Genomic DNA, 21,386 nt, shown 5'->3' with positions numbered 1-21,386 from the left:
CCTGCATAACATTTCTGAAAAAGTGTATTGGTTTAGAATGATTACATTACCTGGAGAATGAACAAGGGGAATCTATTTACACCAAATTTCAAAGGCAGTGCGATCTGACTGTATGGACATAAGAGCCACATGTATCAAATTTGGAAATTGCGATGACCTAATTGCGATTCTTTGAGAATCGCAATTAGATAATCGCTATTTCCAATGTATGATACTCCATGAGTTTCATATGCTGATTCCTAGTGGGTCGCAAATCGACCTACCTCATTAATACTAATGAGGTAGATCACAATTTGCGACCCCCTAGGAATTGCTAAAATCATGGGGATGGTGGCCTGCTGGGTTCAGCAGACCACCATGTCTGTGATTGCTTTTAAATAAAGCAATCTTTTTTTTTTTTAAATACAGCTCGTTTTCCTTAAAGAAAACGAGCTGCCCACTGCCTGCTCTTAAAAAAGTTATTACAACCATTCCCAAAGGAGAAGGGGTCCCTTGGAGATCCGTTCCCATTGTCGAATGGGTTACCACCTACTTGAAGTAGGTGGTAAAATGCGAATGTTTTGCGACTGCTTTAACGGTCACAAAGTATTCATACATACCGTTAGGATTCGGTATTTGGAAGGGATGCCCTAAACACGCCCCTTCCTAATACCGAATCGCAAACCCATTTTGCGATTCAGTATCAGGCTACCAAATCGCAAAATAGGGGTTGCAAAAAGCATTAGTTGCATTCACAAATGGGCCGTTTCTGCAAATCGACCCGTTTGCGAACACAAAATTGGTTGATACATGTGGCCTTAGTCTTCATTAAGGTATGTAAAAAACATGGTCTTCTTTAAAAATATATGAAAAATCATTCAGACTTCTGTAAGAGCGACTTTGCTTCCAGGATGTATCAGTTGTCTTATCATATGAATGAGCTTAGAAGTCTAAAGTACACAGGTGAAGTATTAAAAAGTATTTAAAATGAAAACACATTTAGTTATGGGGTTTAGAAAACCGTACTACATTACAAAGTACATTATCTAACTAAAACAGATACAATACCAATGCCAAAGTGACTGCACATTTCATATAATTCAACATGCTTAACACCTCACAGTTTTGCTATTTAACTTGTTGCTTTTAGTAGCCTAAAGTTATTTTTCTAGCCCAATTAATAAAACATGCAACAGAGATCTCTAGGAATATGAAAACATATAAGAGGGCATCCTACTTTATCTAAATCAGTTGTTTTTCTATTATAGCTTGGTATACATCAGGAGTCATTATTATGTTCCAACCACTGTTCAATTTGAAAAGAAGAGTGGGAGAAATGCAGGAAATATAGTACAGATCAATATATAGGGCATTACAAGGCTATTGAAAAAATATTTCTATTTCTCAATGCTCACTTTCCGGGTTTAATCAATTGCCTTATGGTAAAGCTTGACTTTAATTTTTATCGAATGTTTTGCAAATACTGAAGTAAATAATGAGAATGCATAAAACAAGGGCCTTTTCTGCAAGTAACAGATTAGCAGAAAAGAGAGCACAGCAAAATCCTAATGTAATTAGCTAATTCCTTCTACGCTGCAGTGCATTTGTGGGTAACTAAACTATGTAGTAGAAAAACAAATAAAAGACAAAAGTATTGGGAAAGGGCAGCTCCTTAACGTGGGATTTTAACGAATGTACAAGAGAGAATGGTCTGGTGAGGGTTAGCATCTCCTATGCAATCTTGAGGGCTGTATTAGGCCCATCTGTTGTCACTTCACTTACAACACGTTTCATAATTAATCATTGGAGATTCATTGAATAACTTTTCAGACATAGCATTATGCTTTACGTAAAGCGGTGCCTCATACAATTTCTACTTATTTCAAATTGTGGTTCACTTTATATAGAAATAAATTAAAGCATTGATCACTTTAAAAACAAGCATTGGAAATGCAGTAGGTCTCGCATTTGCCTGAGTTAGAGCTATTGGTTTTGTAAATGACAATGTCTTTTGCCTATGTGGTATGGAGTGTATGTATGTGGTGTGCAGTGGAATTATGTTGAATGGATTGGAATTGTTAGTTGTGGGATTGTGTGGCGTAGAATTGTGTGGGGTGGAATGGATTGGTCTAGTGAAATGATGTGGTATGGTGTGCAGTGAGTTTATGTTGATAGTAATTATATGGTATTTAGTTTACTAGAATTATGTGGAGTGGGATTGTGTGTAATGGAGAAGAATTATGTGGGATGGTATTTTGTGTTGCAGAGTGGTATGTAGTGGAGTTTAATTATGTGGTGTGCTGTAGAATTGTGTCACATTAGGTGATATTCTGTGGTGTGGACTGGATATATGTGGTGTGTTTTTGAGTTGAATTATGTGTTTTGGTGTTGAATTATGTGGTGTGGATGGGAAATGTGTAGAGCTGAAATGTGTGGTGTGGGACTGTGTGGATAACTTTGCCTTTTGTTGACAAAAAAACAAATATGTAGGAGCTAATCTCTAGATTTGTGTCTTTGGGTGGAAAAAACAGAGGGATTGAGGAGGTCTATAAAATAACTACACACTGGGTCATGCAGTCTAATTCGGGAATGCATGCTTACCTCAGGAAACATTTATGGGCACATTCTTAAAAAAGCCTCTACACCAGTGGGGATTCCAAAAGATAGACCTGAAAGTCGACAAAGCAATTTTAATGTTAACTAAGGTGATCACCTCTCAAGGTTATTATGGATGCTTTTTCAAGTTGTGAGCTACACTAATGCACTCTGGGCGTTGTGGACTTGTTTGTATTCCACTGAACTAATTGTGTGGGGTGGAATGGATGTGTCTAGTGAAATGATGTGGTATGGTGTGCAGTGAGTTTATGTTGATAGTAATTATATGGTATTTAGTTTACTAGAATTATGTGGAGTGGGATTGTGTGTAATGGAGAAGAATTATGTGGGATGGTATTTTGTGTTGCAGAGTGGTATGTAGTGGAGTTTAATTATGTGGTGTGCTGTAGAATTGTGTCACATTAGGTGATATTCTGTGGTGTGGACTGGATATATGTGGTGTGTTTGCAATGTCAATAGCTCAAACTCGCGTAAATGCGAGACCTACTGCATTGCAAATGCTTGTCTATGTTTGCAGCTAATGCCGTATGAGCAGGCTTGTGTTTTGGCTGCTCTCCGCCCCGGGGTAACCTATCTGTTTGGCTCATCTCCCCACCCGGAAAAAAAAAAAAAAAAACATGAAATCAATGTTTGTATGTGAAAAGTTCAGGATCGGAGGCAGTGTTCCAAATGACCTGGAGTGAAGCGTTTGTCTGAACCTCTAAAGATGACAACTGAATACAGAAGTCAAGCAGTGGAATGGTCACAAACTATTATCTCTCGCCACTAATAGAGTTGAGCGGGGGTTTGGACAGGGGTCTTCCCCCGATTACCCAATGCTTCAGCTATGGTGCAACATGTTCAAGCAAATTCATTCCAGGGACTCTTCCTCGGCTAAATGCAGAGCCCCATATAAGTCTTTACCATCCCTGAAAACACAAATGAACTGTGCTAAGTATAATGAGGGGGGGTTATATTAGAGGTAAGCAGACTGCATAATGCTCTATGTAGAGGTAGCCTGGGCGTGTGCCAGCACTATCGACTTTCAGCTTGACCCTGTTGTGCCCCTCCTCTGATGGGCCCCTATATGAGTCTTGGCTCAGGATAGGGCCCTGCAAGGAAACAGGGAAATGTTGTTACTTTCAAGCTTATTATATGTAGCACTGCAAGGCAGTGCATTAGAGCACTTTGCAATGCAGGATGGGAGGACAAGGTCTCAACATGGATGTAGTAAAAGGGTATCTCGTACATGCCTCAAGTGTAGATACATGGACAGGCGGGAGAGCAAGAAAACAGACAGAACAGTGGGAAACATTTTACTGGAAGAGGGTGACTGAATTTTCCTACTCTACAAATAATACATAGTAACCTTTACAAGCTATAATTAAGTGCTCAGTGTACAACCAAAACATAATTATGGCAGGTGTAGGTAAGAAAACATTGGTACAGAGCGTGGATTTCTATAATAACGTACAAACCTCCTATCAAAACACCTTTTGCGATCAATTAATTAGTATAATTGAGTGAGGGCAATATTAACCCTTTGACATTACAGCAGTATGATGTCACAGGTGACAGTCACAAAGTGGTAATTAAACAAGGAGGGGTTGCATAATGGGCCTGGGTACATTAGCTGAGCAGTTCTGGGCTGTGGGAGCAGGCAAGTGGGCTGTAAGGATTAGTGGGCTGGGCATACCAGTGGGTCAGGAGGTTGTTTGAAAGGGGGGGCAAGATGTGTGGTCAGTGGCTATAGGTGAAAATGGACTACAGGTAGTACAGGGAAGGTGTATTAGTTATAGAATGCAAGGGTGCCTTACGATATGCAGGAAGGGTGTAAAGATGGACATACCTGCACCGCCGGCAGTCAGGTAGTTTGGCACCTCTCCAGGATACCGATGACTTTGTTATTGTTGATGCATGCTATCTGGCTCTTCTGCTGGGCCAGGAAAGCAGAAGCAGGGGTCTCCTCAGGATCTGGTTCCCCACCTGACCTAGCTGAACATGTGAACCTTCAACATGGTGAGGAGGGCTGGCTCTATCGCTCCGGGTGGGGAGATGAGCCAAACAGATAGGTTACCCCGGGGCGGAGAGCAGCCAAAACACAAGCCTGCTCATACTGCATTAGCTGCAAACATAGACAAGCATTTGCAATGCAGTAGGTCTCGCATTTACGCGAGTTTGAGCTATTGACATTGCAAATAACAATACCTTTATTTTTGTTTTCGTTTTTAAAACATAAATAAAAAGCATTGTCATTTGCAATGCCAATAGCTTAAACTCGCGTAAATGCGAGACCCATTGCATTGCAAATGCTTGTTTAAGAGGGAACTGAGGAAGCAAAGTTCAGGTGGGCTTTTGCCCCAAAGGTGGGGGTGGGTGGTCTGATTGGTTTTTTGAGGAAACAGAGGTCTTGAGTGGAAGCTAGGCCATGAGCTGTCAAAAGATTTTTCATCGGTAAAATTTTTTTTTGTCTGGCTCACTTACATTTAATAATTCACTGTCTGACAGATGTTCTTCCCCATTGCAGAAATGTTGTAAATAAATACCACTTGAGAGTTTATCACTAAGAAAAAGGGATTTTGTCTTGGTCAGTATTTCTAGAAGTATCTGTCTCTTGCTTGGGGTCCCATGCTGCACTCCCCAGGCCCCCTCCTTATTTAATATGTGATGATTCAATCTACATTTGCAATGAAAAATAGACCGTTGTGCATGGCAATGCAAGCATTCCATAGGAGACGAAACGTTACATGAAACAACCAATAGCAAGAGGTGAGGGATATCCACTCATCAGAGTGCAGACAACATCTGCCCTTTGTATACAGAATTGGTAAAGGTATGTCTTGAAAACATTTGCATTGCCAATGCCAATTTAAAACTAAACACAGAGTAAAAGATTAATTCAGCGATCTGATCGTTGATAGCCAAGCAGAAAGCAAAAGGGTCAACGGAGGAATTGTGAATCTGGACACCGTGGGCAGGTGCAGAGGACGGGCCCTGTGTAAGTCAGACAGACCTACACGTATGCGCTTACTTCTTTTCTTGGCCTACGTTGTGCAGGACAAAGTGCTCTCGTGCCGCGCCGGCTGGCGTGGACGTCACACGAGTCTGGACTCGGCAGGGGTGCGGGGCGCACTAGCCGCATTCTTCCGCTAATAGCGCACCATTGCTTGATGGTCTGGCATGAAACATAAGAACGTATGAAAAGGAGCGCATGCCCGAGCCGAGGCACTGACGCACCTCAGAGAGACAAAAGACTCGAAGCCCCCGGGACAGAAGTTCAGCTGTCGCAGGCGGGGCGCTGCAGACCCTCTTTGTGCGTCCCAGCATGGCGAGTCTTACTCAAGAATGGGCCAGCACAAATTACGGTGGGGTAGTTCCCCATCCTGGCCCTTAGCAGGCAGTTCAAAGTCTGTAGCCCGGTGAGTGTGGCGGGTGGGGCTTAGTTGTGTGTGTGTGGGGGGTGTGGGCCTGTGTGTGTGTGCATGCGTGTGTGTGCGTGTGTTTGTGTGCGCGATTGAGAGCCGAGAGGCTGACTTGCTGTTTACAGTTTCTGGGAAGCTATTTCACCAAGTGAGGAAAGCCCCGCGTGACGGAGCCTGGAGCCTGTAGCCTGGTGAGTGTGGCGGGTGGGGCTTAGTTGTGTGTGTGTGTGTGTGTGTGTGTGTGTGTGTGTGTGTGCCTGCGTGTGTGTGTTTGTGTGTGTGTGTGTGTGTGTATGCGTGAGTGTGGCTGTGTGTGCGCGCGTGCGCGATTGAGAGGCGAGAGGCTGACTTGCTGTTCACAGTTTCTGGGAAGCGCATTCACAGACCAGGATCTGCTCGTGCACTGGTCTGTACCACTTGGAAGGAAACACAACCACAATAGGTCTCGCGCTGTCGCCAGCGAGACCTAAAAATGGACTTGCCATGGTTGCAGTCTGCCACTGATGACTGATCACAAAGCGACCATTGTTGAAAGGAGTTATACAAAGTGTGCACAAGGTCAGCTGTCAAATGTTGACGAAATAGTTCTACAAGAGTCCACGTATTTTATGATAAGATTATATTCTGCAGCGGCCAGTAAACGTATCCCAGCAAATATCGGAGCACTTTGAAATCGATCAGACAATGCATAGTAAAGTGCTATACACTTGCACAGTATATAACAAAGCTTTATATCACAATATTGCATCTGTACGTGATATTTAAATATTTTGATGTGATACAATACCTGTATAAAACGACCCTCTGTTCCAGAGCTGAACTTCTAATGGTATCCAAGATTATAATTTCGCAACAATATGTGTTTCTCATATGATTGTGTCATATTATGGCATTAGTGCTACATGCATGTGAAGGTTATTTGCCTCCATTTATATTAGCATCCTCGGAAACCTTTCTGAACCTAACAGTGCTGCATAGAAGGTTGCGATGTGGATGGGAGTGGCGAGCGGGGAGTGTGGCTGCGCCACAAAATAATGTTGTTTCCTACCGGAGTTGTATAAATAATCCGGGGTCCAGTAGCTTCAAGTTCATATTACATATGCTGCTTTCCCACGCCTCCTTCGCAAAACCATTAGCAAAATAAACAAAAAAAATGCAGAGGGATGGAGAGCAGAGCACCAGACTAAGGGAAAGTAGTCATGAAAAGGGAGCCCAAAGCAATAACGAAAAATTAAAGAAAGTGTGATGGGCGAAAAGTGACGTTTAGTGAGTGGCGCTGAAGAAAAGAAATGCGTGGCTCACCAGACTCTATTTTTCCAATATTTTATGCATTTAGTAGAAAGTGCACAATTCCGCCTGTGCCGCACCACTTACAAAAAGCATAAAATATTGAAAAAATAGAGTTTGATGAGCCATGCCTTTAGCTGGAGTGGGGCGAGGCGTGCACTTTGAAAATAAAGGCACGTGGACACCATTGGCTGCTTACGGAGACAAAAAGAAAGGTGACAGACACTATTGTTCAAGCGCACTGTGCTGCCTAAAAAAATAAAACGTACTTTATAATTGAAAAAGTGCAAGTTGGGTGAGCCGCGCATTTTGAAAATATCAGGCGGGGCCACCATTGCTAAAAAAATAATTAAGCGAGGGGTAAAAAAAAATACAATGGTGCAAAAATAGAGTTGGGCGAGTTGCACACAAAAAAACAAATGTCATGCGGCTGCCAATGTAAAAATCGTCATTATGTTGTGGGAGATGTATCCTGCCTGCAGCAGCAGGCAAAAACGATTCAAAAAGGGGGTGGTGATGGACAGAGTATCTGAATTAGGCAGAACACTCCTACCCAGTCAAAAGATCAGGGCTTGATCCATCACTGTTTTTTAGCTCACTGCACCATCCCAGTTCAGAACCTGGCTACATGCAAATTAGTCTGACCCTGGCCCAGTGCATCATGGGAACAGGGCAGACCAAACTACCAAGCCAATTCTTTACTGGAAAGGAAACAAGCTTCCGGGGACCGGTTTCTGGCATTACAGCCGTCTTCGGCCCGGCTTGCTTGAATCCTGATGGTGCAGTGAGCAAGGGACTCACATCTGAGCATACCCTTCCACACTTGTGGTGGCCAAAACGATTCAAAAAGGGGGTGGTGATGGACAGAGTATCTGAATTAGGCAGAGCACTCCTACCCAGTCAAAAGATCAGGGCTTGATCCATCACTGTTTTTTAGCTCACTGCACCATCCCAGTTCAGAACCTGGCTACATGCAAATTAGTCTGACCCTGGCCCAGTGCATCATGGGAACAGGGCAGACCAAACTACCAAGCCAATTCTTTACTGGAAAGGAAACAAGCTTCCGGGGACCGGTTTCTGGCATTACAGCCGTCTTCGGCCCGGCTTGCTTGAATCCTGATGGTGCAGTGAGCAAGGGACTCACATCTGAGCATACCCTTCCACACTTGTGGTGGCCAAAACGATTCAAAAAGGGGGTGGTGATGGACAGAGTATCTGAATTAGGCAGAACACTCCTACCCAGTCAAAAGATCAGGGCTTGATCCATCACTGTTTTTTAGCTCACTGCACCATCCCAGTTCAGAACCTGGCTACATGCAAATTAGTCTGACCCTGGCCCAGTGCATCATGGGAACAGGGCAGACCAAACTACCAAGCCAATTCTTTACTGGAAAGGAAACAAGCTTCCGGGGACCGGTTTCTGGCATTACAGCCGTCTTCGGCCCGGCTTGCTTGAATCCTGATGGTGCAGTGAGCAAGGGACTCACATCTGAGCATACCCTTCCACACTTGTGGTGGCCAAAACGATTCAAAAAGGCAGCAGCAGGCAGGCAAAAGTCATGTAAGAAAATAGTCCTGACAAACTGTAAATAAAGCCTACCGAGTAACAACACATGAAAAAGGGCCAGTCCTCATGGGAGGTAACAACAGAAGAGAGGGAGGTACTAAGGAGAGTCTAATAAGTCTATTAACAAATCAAATGCCAACATTTACATAGGACAGTGACATCAGCCAATTAAAAAGAGGGGCTGAGTGGGTGAAGCTTCAAGTTCATACCTGAATTCAGCATGTCTCGAAGAAACAGCGCAAGCGGTGCCTGGGCGAGACCTAAAAGTAAAATTACAGCTGTAATTTGAAAGGTTGCAATTTAAAACATCTGCCATTGACATATTTAGGCTCAATGAAGTCTTAATCCAGCATTGTGCTGTCAAGGAACAGGAAAAGGAGTTCTGATGAAAAGTATAAAAATACGTCGTGAAAGTCAGTAGTATTTTACCTGAGAAGTAAAGGTGATTTAATTAAGTTACATAGACAAGTGTATGTCGCTGCATTATTTACTCATGCAGGTTTTCCATTGAGCGAACATCTGCATTCGAAAGGTGGGACTCTCCTGGCACTCTAAAATTATTGTAGGTTTCCTTGAATGCTGTGGGTTTTTTTTGTGAATGTCATGAAAGTCGTACATTGACACCAAACAAAGACAAAACTTATTGCAGTAGATTTCTGACTTTTCGAACCTGCACTCTGAGTCGTGCCCAGCGTGTTTTTTTAAATTCTGCTCCACACTTTGTTTGCTAATAATGCGAAAATAGCTCTCTTGGGATTAAATATTCCATATGTGTCTGTGCCAGTGCCAAGCAGAGGCTTTTTGTAGCTCTTTATGAACCATTTTAGCCATAAGGGTTGGCACAAACTATTTTCACTATTTTAAACATAGGCAAAAAATGACAATTTTCCTCAGCTTGTTGGAACTTTTTACTGGACAATCGCTAATCTGTGTGTATTCTGTACACCTCGGCCTCAGAGTAACTGTATCTCTGTCCTTTTATTTCGGATTTTTCTCCATATTTCTTATAAACCTGTGCTTGCAAGGAAAGAAAAAAAGAAATATGAATTGGATTTAAACTAAGGATCTGGAGAGGAGTAAAAACAGGAGAACCGAGGTACCGATGCATGGCAGCACTAGAGGAGCAAGTGCTGGGTAGGGAGCCTAACAGTATCCTTGGTTCAAAGTAGCAGTACCCCCACAGTAACTTTAAAGACAGGATTGCCTGGCATATAGAGCAGTGTAATCACTTGCAAAGTTTAGGGTCGACAATATAAAAATTATATGTGAATCATAGTCATATATTCCTGCCCTTCTTGTCTTTTAGTGTATTATATATATATATATATATATATATACATATATATATATATATATATATATATCACACATTAATATACGTGCATTCTTGCATGCTGTATTAATTTGTCACACTCGTTACATACCAACCAACCTCATGGTCTTTATCACTACCAGGTTGAACCTATTTATTTATTTATGATATTTATAGAGCGCTCTGCAACCCTACGGGCATCCTGGCGCTGTGAAAGTGTAACTGAAACAATGTGCATCATGGGTAGAATGGGGGGTGATCAGTTTACTTCTGGGGCAGTTAAACTTTAGGAAAGAGCCATGTCTTTACCTTTTTACGAAAAGGCATCAGTTCGCTTGTTTTCCTAATTGCAATAGGGAGGCTATTCCAGAGATGGGCTGCCGCTATACTAAAGGCTCTGCCACCATGAGTGGCTTTCCTGATCCTAGGTATGCTGATGAGGTTAGTGGAAGAGGATCGGAGGGTCCGTGTGGGCTTATACCATTTAAATTTGTTTTGTAATGGTACAGGACCCAGCCCATGCACTGCCTTGAAGACAGTGCATAGAGATTTGAAGAGGATCCTCTGATGCACGGGCAGCCAGTGTAGCTCAGCCAATGCAAGAGTGGTGGAGGATCTTCGTCCTCGGGAAAGTGCCATTTTCGCTGCCGCCGCCGCCGCCGCTACCTTAATGTAGCATTTGTATAGTATATCTAGCATATCTTGTCAAAATAGTTTTGCTCCTGAGAAAATACAAATATTAAAAAAGAATGATTTTATATTATTTTAATAAATAGGAGACAAACCTACTAAAAGTAGCATTTTTCCACATAAAGGTCGCTTTTTGAAGACGAGTGTTTTTCTGGGTAAATTCTTCCAAAACTTTTTTGTAGCTCTTTGCAACCACATGTGAGATTTTGAGAGTTGGAAAATTCAGCTTTGTTTCTATCCACCTTTTAATTTTGCCCACTCATACGGCCTATCTTTGTCAGGAAGTGAGTGCTTCAGTGTGCCTCAGTACCTTACTTGTTCTTGCAATTTAACCTGAAGGAGGACAAATGAAGAGGAGGGTCGTAAGACTATGTCAACAAAGATCTGAGACAAACACACCCGTCCCTCACAATCAATATCACATAATCAAATACTCGGTAATTCAGTTAATGCAGAATAAAGAAAAGGTTACACAGAACATTAATTACGTGAGGCAGACTTTGATCTGAAGACCCTGGATTTCAGAAGAGGAAATGATCGTCTGGCTGTTCACATGAACCAACCCTCCCAACAGAGTGAACCAGCTGCCCCAAAGGGAGGGCATTGCTTATGTTGGCGGGGAAGAGCAGTCTCACACCCAGTCTGTCTGAAGATAACGGGGAGAAGCTCAGATGTAGAGGAGCAGTCAGTAATGATGGATCTAGTGAATTTGAATTTCTGTTTTACTTGTTATATCAGACTGTGGTATTATTTTAAACCTCTTGCCAGAGCTATAAGAAGTGTGTTCTTTGCAGTCATCTCATGTTACATGACAATGGTGATGCCTGGCATCACCTGCACTGCTGGTGTTGCTCATCGTGAACAGTTTCTCCATGCTAGTGGCTGGTTGTGGGTATCTCTAATAGGGATCCCTTCAAGGAGGTTGAGTTCTACAACCTACCCCAACACCCAGGTTTGTGCTCCGTAAGTTTACTCTTCCCTGCGGTTGAACCTCTACGCATGTCGGTGAAGCACATCAATCATAACATTCCTTAACAAATGTCTGTGAGCAGACTTTGGAATGTGTGTGTGTATGTGTGTGTGTGTGTCTCTCGCCCCCCCCCCCTATCCAGCAGTAAGTAACCATACCATGGCCAGGTTGGGTCTTAAGATCTCCTCTAATATCAAGTCTATTGCACTGATAGGACATGACATATCTAGTGGAATGCGTCTTTTCTACTAGACTCACAGTTATATATTTAGTATCATGTTTTAGTTGCAATAGCTTTGAAATTGCTTGGGGACAAATTCTAACATATTGTTTTAACTGTGAAGGCACGCAAATAAGCAGAACCATATTTACATAACATAAGATGCTGTGGGTTAATTCACATAACAATTGTGAGTATTGGCAGGAGTACTACAGGATCACTGTTTTACGTGCTCTCACGTGCCTTTGTGAATTGGCCCTGCAACATCCAATTTCCTATTACTAAAAGTGTAAAGATTGCACAGTTCTTCCTATGTGTACTAGCTGTATATGAATATCCCCTGATTAGATGTTTTGTGACCAATTCACAAAGGCATGCGAGAGTCAGGGTTAACGCAGGCCTGCCTGCGCCTCTGCGGTGCAAGCGGCCTCCGCCATTCAGGGGACTCCAAATCAGCCCCAGGCATATATATTATATCCTGACGCACGGTAGTCGCAGGGGTCCCTCCCTGGATTCTGCAGGGCAGCCCCATCATGTTACTTTACGCCCCTAGTGAGACTATGTAAAAGAATACTACAGGAGTACTACTTTAACACCAAAATGCATTTGTGACTAGTCCGTTTATTCAGAACACGGGTACTAATATATCCACATTCAATCATTTATTACTAAATTCAAATTCCATATTGTTATCACAGTGGAGGCTAGATAGCTACACTTTTACTTCATTTTATGTTTCCTAAAAGCTGCCCATAAAGCCCACATGCAGCTAGATGATTCATGTTGCCAAGACAGTAACATGACAACTAGCTTAACTAGAGGTGCTTATCACGTTCTAATTAAATGCCTTTGTGTGCACACGAAGCACAGCATGGCATAAATTATATTTGTAAATCTGCATAGAGTAAAATTGTATGCATTACTGATTGTTGGGTAAGGGTATCTGCAGCATTGTCCAGTTGAGGCTTCATTACTCATTCATTCAAGGCCCCCTACAATTGTAATAAAGTAAGTGTGTGTGTGTGTGTACACACATCAATGGTAGTGTGACTCTGAGGCTGACTGCTTTAGAATGTATTGATGGTCTACTTTCAAAGCAAATGGAACGATTTAGGTGTACAAAGGATTCACTAAAGGTGCACTTGAACTCATAAATCTATTTACCATGCGTAATATTATACTACTTCTGAAGTGGGAGTTCTGGGCTAGGTTGCTGTGTAAACTTTGTATCCGACCCATGGTCGGAGATTCATTCGTATCAAGCAAGGGGAGGAATACATCTTTTTTAGGATGAAATTTGGGAAGAAATGCCTCTATAATTGGCAGAGTTGCAGGGGCAAGTGGTTATGGATAATATTTTACCCTCTGTGAAAAGATGAAAAAAGTGCAATTGCACAAATGCTATTGCATCTCATCACGTACAAACGTGAGTTTTGTAAAATGCAACAACCCATTTGTGTGGTCATAATTTGGAATTCATAAAACTTTTCCAGGAGTAGTTATGAAAACCTACAATCGTCACCGGTGTCCAGGTGAATTCTTGATATCAGTAAATCTGCACCCTGATTAGGATCGAACACCTACAGGTGCAGGTTTATAGATATGTTTCCAAATCTGGCCCCTTGACTGCAACAACAGAAAATAAAATCTACACCCTCGCCAAACAGAGGTCAACGATCCGCTGTAGGTGAATTAAAAAGGCTTAGAAGCTCCACTCTGAAGCATGGAGGAGGCCTGGGGTTTCACCTGTGGTCACCCAGACTAGGACCTAAGCAAACCTTTAAGGAGGATGTTCTACTTATGCAACCACCAGTATTTACATAGCCAGTGATCTGTCTGTACCAGCTGTTGTGCAGGCCTCTCACGACTGAGACGAAGGAGACAATTGGCTTGCGCATGTGAACATTAAGTGAAAGTGTGTATGGACGTGTGCAATGTTGTAGCAAGGGTGCTGTGGGACGTAATGCGACCAAGGAAGACATGCCTCTCTCCCCTGATTGGGCAGTAAAAGACAACACTATTTGGGTTGCAGTGGGTCCTCAGAGCCCAAGGATCCAGAGCTCTGGTACTACTTCGCCTGCTTCTATGTTGCTACTACGTCCCTGGACTCATGCCTAAGGCTCTCTATCCTAACGCGTGCTCGTCATAAACACTTAATGAGCGAGAGGCTTGGCTCTGCAGACCTCTGCAAATCTTGATGACTGAGCCCTACTAAATCTAAATTGGCTCCATTTACCACCAGTCTTGCCAACCAATAAATCACAGCACTCCACATATTAGATTCTGCTTAAGGTGTAGATGTGCAGCGAGTCCTGTCGGCTCAGTGGATTGGCACTGAGTTATAGGTAGCCTCTTACTTCTGGGTCACTGACTCAGATCTCGCGCGGCTTGCCAGCGACGGCAAGTCATTACTGTCGCGTAGCTGCTCAGTGGTGTATAGAGTAGGAGATGGTGGTCTCGCTTGAGCTCCTTCGATGAAAGTGCAGGTGTTGGCATCACCAAAATGAACACGCGGTTGAGCGCGGTTGACAAATTGAGCGGTGTACGGATGCCCATATTGGCACTTCCGCGCAGGGTGGATTTTATGAATAAGTAGAAACATCCGGCCAAGGGCTGTCACTCTTGCATTGTTCATGACAGACAAATAACGAAATGGCTTCGAAGTGTTGGCACACCCTAAAATATGTACGATATATGGCTGATCAGAGGATATTTACACTCTCCTTCTGTGCACTATAGTTGTTAAATTAAACTGACATGAATTGCTGTTATAGGGTATGAAACTGGAGCTTGGAGTTTATATATCAGCTGGCTGCAGTTTAGGCTCTTAGATGATTTAAACAAAAAATGTCATTCTGCGAAGAACAGTGCACTACATTCTGCAGTGCTCTCCATTAGGTCTCAGTGCTGGGTTTTCTATACATTGCCGGATTCAGTGGTGAACAGTGTTAGCTAAATAAGCCATATTCAGAATTCCTTGTCTTTAAATAAGGTGGCAAACATTGTTGTGGCTCTTTTGGAAAGTGAAGAGACGCTGGCTAGACTTGCACATAGGCACTGGAAGTTGGGGCGCGGGATGCTGCAGCACCTCCAAAATAATCATGCTGGAGTTCAGAAGGTGACTGAGCAATAAGGGTGCCTTTAAATGTTGCTTACATTTGTAACATCTGCTGTGCCTCAATAGACAGAGGCCGAAGGTTGGGCTATGCCTTCTGTCAAACTGCTGCTTATTCTTTTAACATGGAGATTGGTGTTTACAGTGTGTGCTCTGTCTACGAAGTGAGAGTATTTTTTAAAGTCAACTATGTGACAATCTTGCTGGTGTGTAGAGTGCGGAAGGAAAGGCTGTAGGATGTCAATTTTTTCCAACACACACAAAACTAAAATACCTGTAAATGAACTGTACAAATTATTCAGCAGTTAGGAAAGCACAAATGAAGCAGTGTGATGCAAACATAGTTGTTAATACAATCAAAACAAATCAAGGGTCTTTACTTAGTGATGTACAAATGAAAAATATTCTTGTGTGCTATATAGTTTTATCAGTAAAACTGCACATCAGTGATAAATTAGAGGCCATTTCAATGTCAAATGTGCCGTCTGTAAATGACTGTGCACTACCACACCATACTTTAGTACTATATGTGTGACAGTGTCAAAGTGCACCACCAGCTGTATACCACACCCTTACCACTCTCCTGTTGAATGGGTATGATAATTTGCTGTGCTTGTTATGAGTGAAGTTCTTGAATCTTTCACAATCCCTGTGACTTTAGTGAGTTCCCGCACCAGTGGACTGGCATGCGTTTCAAATCCTGCTGTGAGGTTCTACATTTGGGTAAAACTTCTAACATTTCCTCTCTGGAGAGAAGTGCAACCAGTGGCGGTTTCTCTGTGCGGTCGTCGGGGCTCCGCCCCAGGTATTATTTGCACAGTTTATTTCAATGAAGATCACGTTTAGTTATTTGTTAAAACTTAAAATAAAATACACACCAAGAACACACGGGGCACTGTCTCTGACTCTGCTGCCTAGCCCCAGTCACCGCCGCACCCGCACCAAGTTGTTTATAGTTACATGATTCAGTGGCGGTTTTGTGACGTCCACTGATTGATTTGCTGCTCTGTCTTTTGCCGGCTGAGAACCTCACAGCCCTGAAGGCTGTGATGTCATCAACTCGGCAAAGACATAGCCTGGAGGCCCAGTCTCCACCCCCTGATGGTGTAGAGATTAAGTTAGCCCCGGGTATTTTTAACACAAGCCCGGGATTGCTAACGTCTCCACGTCAATCAGAGAGTGGAGGAGACTCAGAGAGCATGCTGTTGTGTCACCCCACCCCCTCCCACCTCGTCACAGGGCGTGGTGAGACCCACCCTGTGACGAGTTGGGATAGGGACCTTCTACGCAGACTCAGACACTTTTCCCGCGCTTGCTTGCAGTTGGAGCCTTGGAAGAGAAGTAGCAGCCATTTTATGCAGCACTAGAGACTTGTGAAGCAGCCAGCAGGTAGGGCCCCCCAGGCGGGCAGTTTTAAATTTAACTTCTGCAGTATTCAGTTGTAGGCACTTCAAGTGACATCTCACTCTTCTCTGCACATCACTCTGTGGTAGAGGGAACCGGGCTCCTTGTGGGCACTTCAGTGACAGCAATGGATAAGAAGTGGCCAGTGTGGTGCACGGTGTTAGGAGACATTATTGTAGAGGGCGTGCCGGGCAAAATAGTGGGCACAGGGATAGTTTTTAGGAGGCTATGAATCCGAGGGGGCGAATCAAAAGGGGCGGTCAGCAAGGGTCTTAATGTTGTTTGGAGGTAAGAAGTAGATTCATATAAGAAAGGACAGCCACACGTTTTCATGAAAGGAAAGACGCAAAGCTTAATTGGTCTGGCGTTTGTGAGAGTTAGACGTACTGGCGTTATAGTGAAAATGTATTTTACACATGTATTTTATATTGGAGTGAATGCACGGGACCGCAAACGTTGCTTTTATGAAGCCGGCTCAAAGTACATAAAACACTAACGCATCATTACAATCCACAGTCCGAGGCAAACAAAAAAAGTCGTGCACCAATAACAATTCATTTCCAAAGAAAGTAAACATACTACCTTAATTATAGGCCTTGCAGCTGAGGGACACTAGTTAAGTTTAATCGAAACTATTGCAGTACGTCACTTGGAACACTCTTGTACTCTCTTTAATACTGACCCTGTTCCTTTTCAAGTTTTACCTGGTTCACTTAGCAATCCTGCTCTCAGTTGTATGTACCTGTGTCCAAACCTCTCTTCGTTAATTTGTATTTTTCCTCTCCTTTTCCCTGTATGAATTTATCTTTTGTGACCCTGTGAACGCCTGAGGGTTTACTTGGTTGGTCGCAAAGCCTGAGGGTTTACTTGGTTGGTCGCATATCTTGCTGGAGGTATAGAGTTTTTTTATGTGTGCATTCATATCAAATGCGTGACATTTATATTTTCTTTGTCGTGCGCTTGTACACGGGTTTGTTGTAAAATCCCTTTCTGTCCACATCGATCTATTTTTCTTGGAAAGAAAACAAGGGGTACTTGCAGTGGAGGCAAACTTACAAGGACTGCTGTGGGCTCTAGCACACGGTACTCGCCCTGTGACCTGCCCTTTCTGAAGGTTGTGTAGGGAGGGGGGCGTCTGATGCCCATTTGAGCTCTGCAGACCCATCAGCGAGGCACCGCTTTAGCTGTAATCCAATATGCGATCAATGCAGAGGCGACTTTGTTTAATACATAAGAGGTACCTGCTAAAACATTTTTAAAAAGTAAGGTATCGAAAATAAAAAAGATTAAAAAATGCATTTTATCTGTTTAACAGTAAAATGTGTAGGCTACATTTCCTCCTCACTTCTACTTGCTAGTCTCAGCAATTTCCATTCAAGACAGTGGTCTCAAAATTTGTGAGGACAGAAACCGAATATACCCAAACTACATGAAAATAAAAGGCAAGAGGCCCCTGCGTAGCTGTAATTAAAACGGCCTCACTTCACCTGGCTAACGATTTCTCCTGCTCCCTATTAATCTGTTTTCGCAGCTATGTCAGGTGAACTGGCGCCTTTGAATAGGGCCAACATCGCGCTGTACACGAACTAAAGTGCATAAATGAAACACCCTAAATTAAATCCAGACATGGGACGCTTGGATCACAGTGACATACCAATCGCCATATGCAATTACATAGTTACATGCTTGGTAAGCAGCAAAAGGGCAAACTCCTTCCCCACACTCATGAATTCCTGTGAGGCTCTATATGGAAGGCATTATATTTTCTAAAAGCCTTGCCTAACCCTTACGTTTGTTTTGTGGTAGCATTCTTTTTATGGGTCTGCTGGAGAAATAGAAGGGTAAGACGTTTGCCGTAATTAATTTCTAAGGATGGATCAATTATGGTTTTAATCTGATTTTAATTGTTTTAAAATATAACATTTTAAATATTTTGGTATTTGGTTTTATCATAAAATCTGTTATGAGATTGTACTTTTATGATCTGTTTATTAATGGATCGAATGAAGATTTGAATGGAATGCATTTTATTTTCACATTAACCGACCCAAATAAGCGAAACATTCTACGCGTGTCTTCTGAGCGCACAGTACAACAGACTGATAGCGTTCTGAGACTTTGTATGAAAGCGAGCCCAAATTAAAGCGCTATAATGCCATAATACCAACACATAGCGCTATACAAATGCTGACTAAGTCTGGGAAAAGTTTGATAAGTATTCCACCAACAAGAGCACGTCCCTGGGTGCGAAATGTGAACTTTTATCACTTGGAGGTTTTCCAGACAAAACCCACAGCTTCAGTGGGTCCTCCTCGAGCGGGTATAGAGCTTTGAGAGGATTGCCTTGGCTGTAATCTAAAACCTCCAGCAGGGTGAGATTTTAAACGCCCATTCCAGAGACTAAGGACTCGATTTTAGGGCGGCATCCTGTTACTCCACCAGGACTCTTCCGCCCTGATGGATATGCTGTCTCAAATTTAGAATTGACTGCCAAGCTGATAGTCCTTTCTAAAACGTAGTGATGGCGACTACCATACCGGTCACAGGTTTCATGTGTAAAGTGTGGTTGTGGCAGTATACTGTATGTTTATGCAGGTTGCCAGAGTAGGGTCAAAGCAAACTGTCTCCAAAGTGTTTCCGACTTAAGTTGCAGAATGTTCCTAGGTGCTTGAACAGGGAGGGAGACAGCCACACAACCATCTCAAAGTTCAGGCCAAACCCAAATTATTAAATAAAATCATTGCAAGCACACAAAAAAACTTGTCAAGAAAATTCCTACAAATTGTCTTTATTCCCTATTTTTCATCGAAGAAAACAAAGGATTGGTAGAGTCCAGTGGTACATGAGCTGTGCCCCCCCTGTGCGATTTTCATGTGTAGATATCCGTGAAAATTACTTTGCTAACTTGTACTGACGGGGTTTATATAGCCTGAACTTGACCCAAAGGTAAGGATCACTTTACGGTGAGCCCCAGTTACATTACACAAAGTCACATCACATTAATTTTGTAGTCATGACTCATGAGGAGATTAAGTGTTTCGCCCACAACCACAGGGTGATAAGCCGACGCTGAGATTCGAACCTCGTTCCCCCAGTTCCAAAGTCGGCAGCTCGAGCTGTAACATGCCAGCGCCCTGGTGAGTGAGACTGGTCGTTTGCAAAGGCGCAATCGCATTTTAAATAATTCCTGCACCTTATCAACCTGGTTTTCCAGTGACATGGTCACCAGCTCTGGCCGTAATGCCACATCCTATCCCCATTAGCTGATTTCCCAGGGGCGAGCATTTACTCCCTGAGTTATCTAGCCAGCCACTATCTCTTGCCTTTATCTCCCTTCACTTAAAATGGCTTTCCAGTCACCAAGGGTGGCAGCAACAAAAGGCACAACGCTTCTGTTGCTTTGAAAGGTATGCAACTGGTCAGACCCTAGCCATCCTGCAAGCCTCACCCAGCATTTGTCACACCTGATATATTTTGTTGTTCTGCAACATTTGTGAAAACTTTCACACCTCAAAATGATTGTCATGTCATTTCGTGTACAAACATAGAATTATTTTCTGAATCTGGTCCCATTTAAACAATGTGGTTGTGCTGAATGGAAAGTAAGATATTAGACTTCTTTTACCACCTCTGTACCGTATTGTTTATTTATTTTCTATTGCTGCGTAAAACGCTTTGTTGCTCGCCGCTGTCCATGCTATGGAAATATCTTCTATAACTCATAGGGATGCACATGCATCTATATAGCAGTGGTACATCATACTCAATGTCATTACTCTGTCGTTTACACTTCAATGTGTGCAACTCTCGGAATCTGGAATCACCACAACAGACCACAATTAGTTATTTTCTTATTGTCTATGCGTCTCTGAAACACAGTCCATGCACCATCTGAACACAAATTTTTGTTTTTGTTTACTTTGTACAAGCAGCCATTCAAGTATACTGCAGGTCCAGGAACCTATGAAAGCAAAGGCACCATGTGTTAAATTTATGTTTCAGTACCTTGCATGACTTGAGAGTAATTCAGACATATCATTATAAAGCCACATAAGCTTAGTGTTGTTTCAGAGTATTAGTTAATGCACCTCTCTCTCAACCTTTTTTCAAAGTTCCCCAGCAAACATGACCCAGTTTTGTGAATATCCTACACTCTGGCAAGCTTTGCACTAACTTACAAACTATAGCCTGATACACTGATACCATGCACCTTCCATTACATACTTAAAGATTGTGCATACTGGGCTACAGTCAGTCTTGTAAGAATTACAGGATATTGTTTATTGGTTTCATCTTTATAGTCAGTCCTGATCCAGGTATTATAGTCAGTCCTGAATACAGTCCCGTTTTACAACTTTTGCTGTAATGCAGTGGCCTTTAGGAGAAACAATTTTCTTCTGGCTATTCCTTAGATGAAGCCGTAGTTTGTTTGCTCTTTTCCTAATTGCAAACTGATACACTGTAGTGTTGCTGTGTGGTAGAGGCCTGTAGAATCCTGGACGTATTTTTTTTAACGATCTCTACCACTGACTATCATATGGACTAATACTGAGTGGATTTGTTAATAATATGACTTCATTTATAATGATAGGGTTCATTTCTGAACTGAAGAGCATACTAGATTTGACACTATTGCATATCTTTAGATCTACTCATGACTCATTACCTCATACTTAATACTCAACACACCATAAAAAGTTCAAACAAATATATTAAGGCGGCAGCACTTCATGTTCATCAACTCCATTACTTTAGCAGAATCTGATGCGATTGCCATCTGCAGTGATGCAACATCTGTAAGGGAGCACTTATATTTGCATGCAAG

General features: G+C 42.6%; 1 protein-coding gene across 1 annotated transcript in view; it reads left to right on the top strand.

The window, feature by feature from the left end:
• The window catches only part of SKAP2 (src kinase associated phosphoprotein 2), a 501,186-nt gene that overhangs the window by 438,343 nt on the left and 41,457 nt on the right, over positions 1-21,386 (top strand). The window lies entirely within an intron of this gene.

The sequence above is a fragment of the Lissotriton helveticus genome, chromosome 10 (assembly GCF_964261635.1).
Source record: "Lissotriton helveticus chromosome 10, aLisHel1.1, whole genome shotgun sequence".
NCBI classification, from domain to species: domain Eukaryota; kingdom Metazoa; phylum Chordata; class Amphibia; order Caudata; family Salamandridae; genus Lissotriton; species Lissotriton helveticus.
This window is presented reverse-complemented; position numbering and strand designations above follow the sequence as displayed.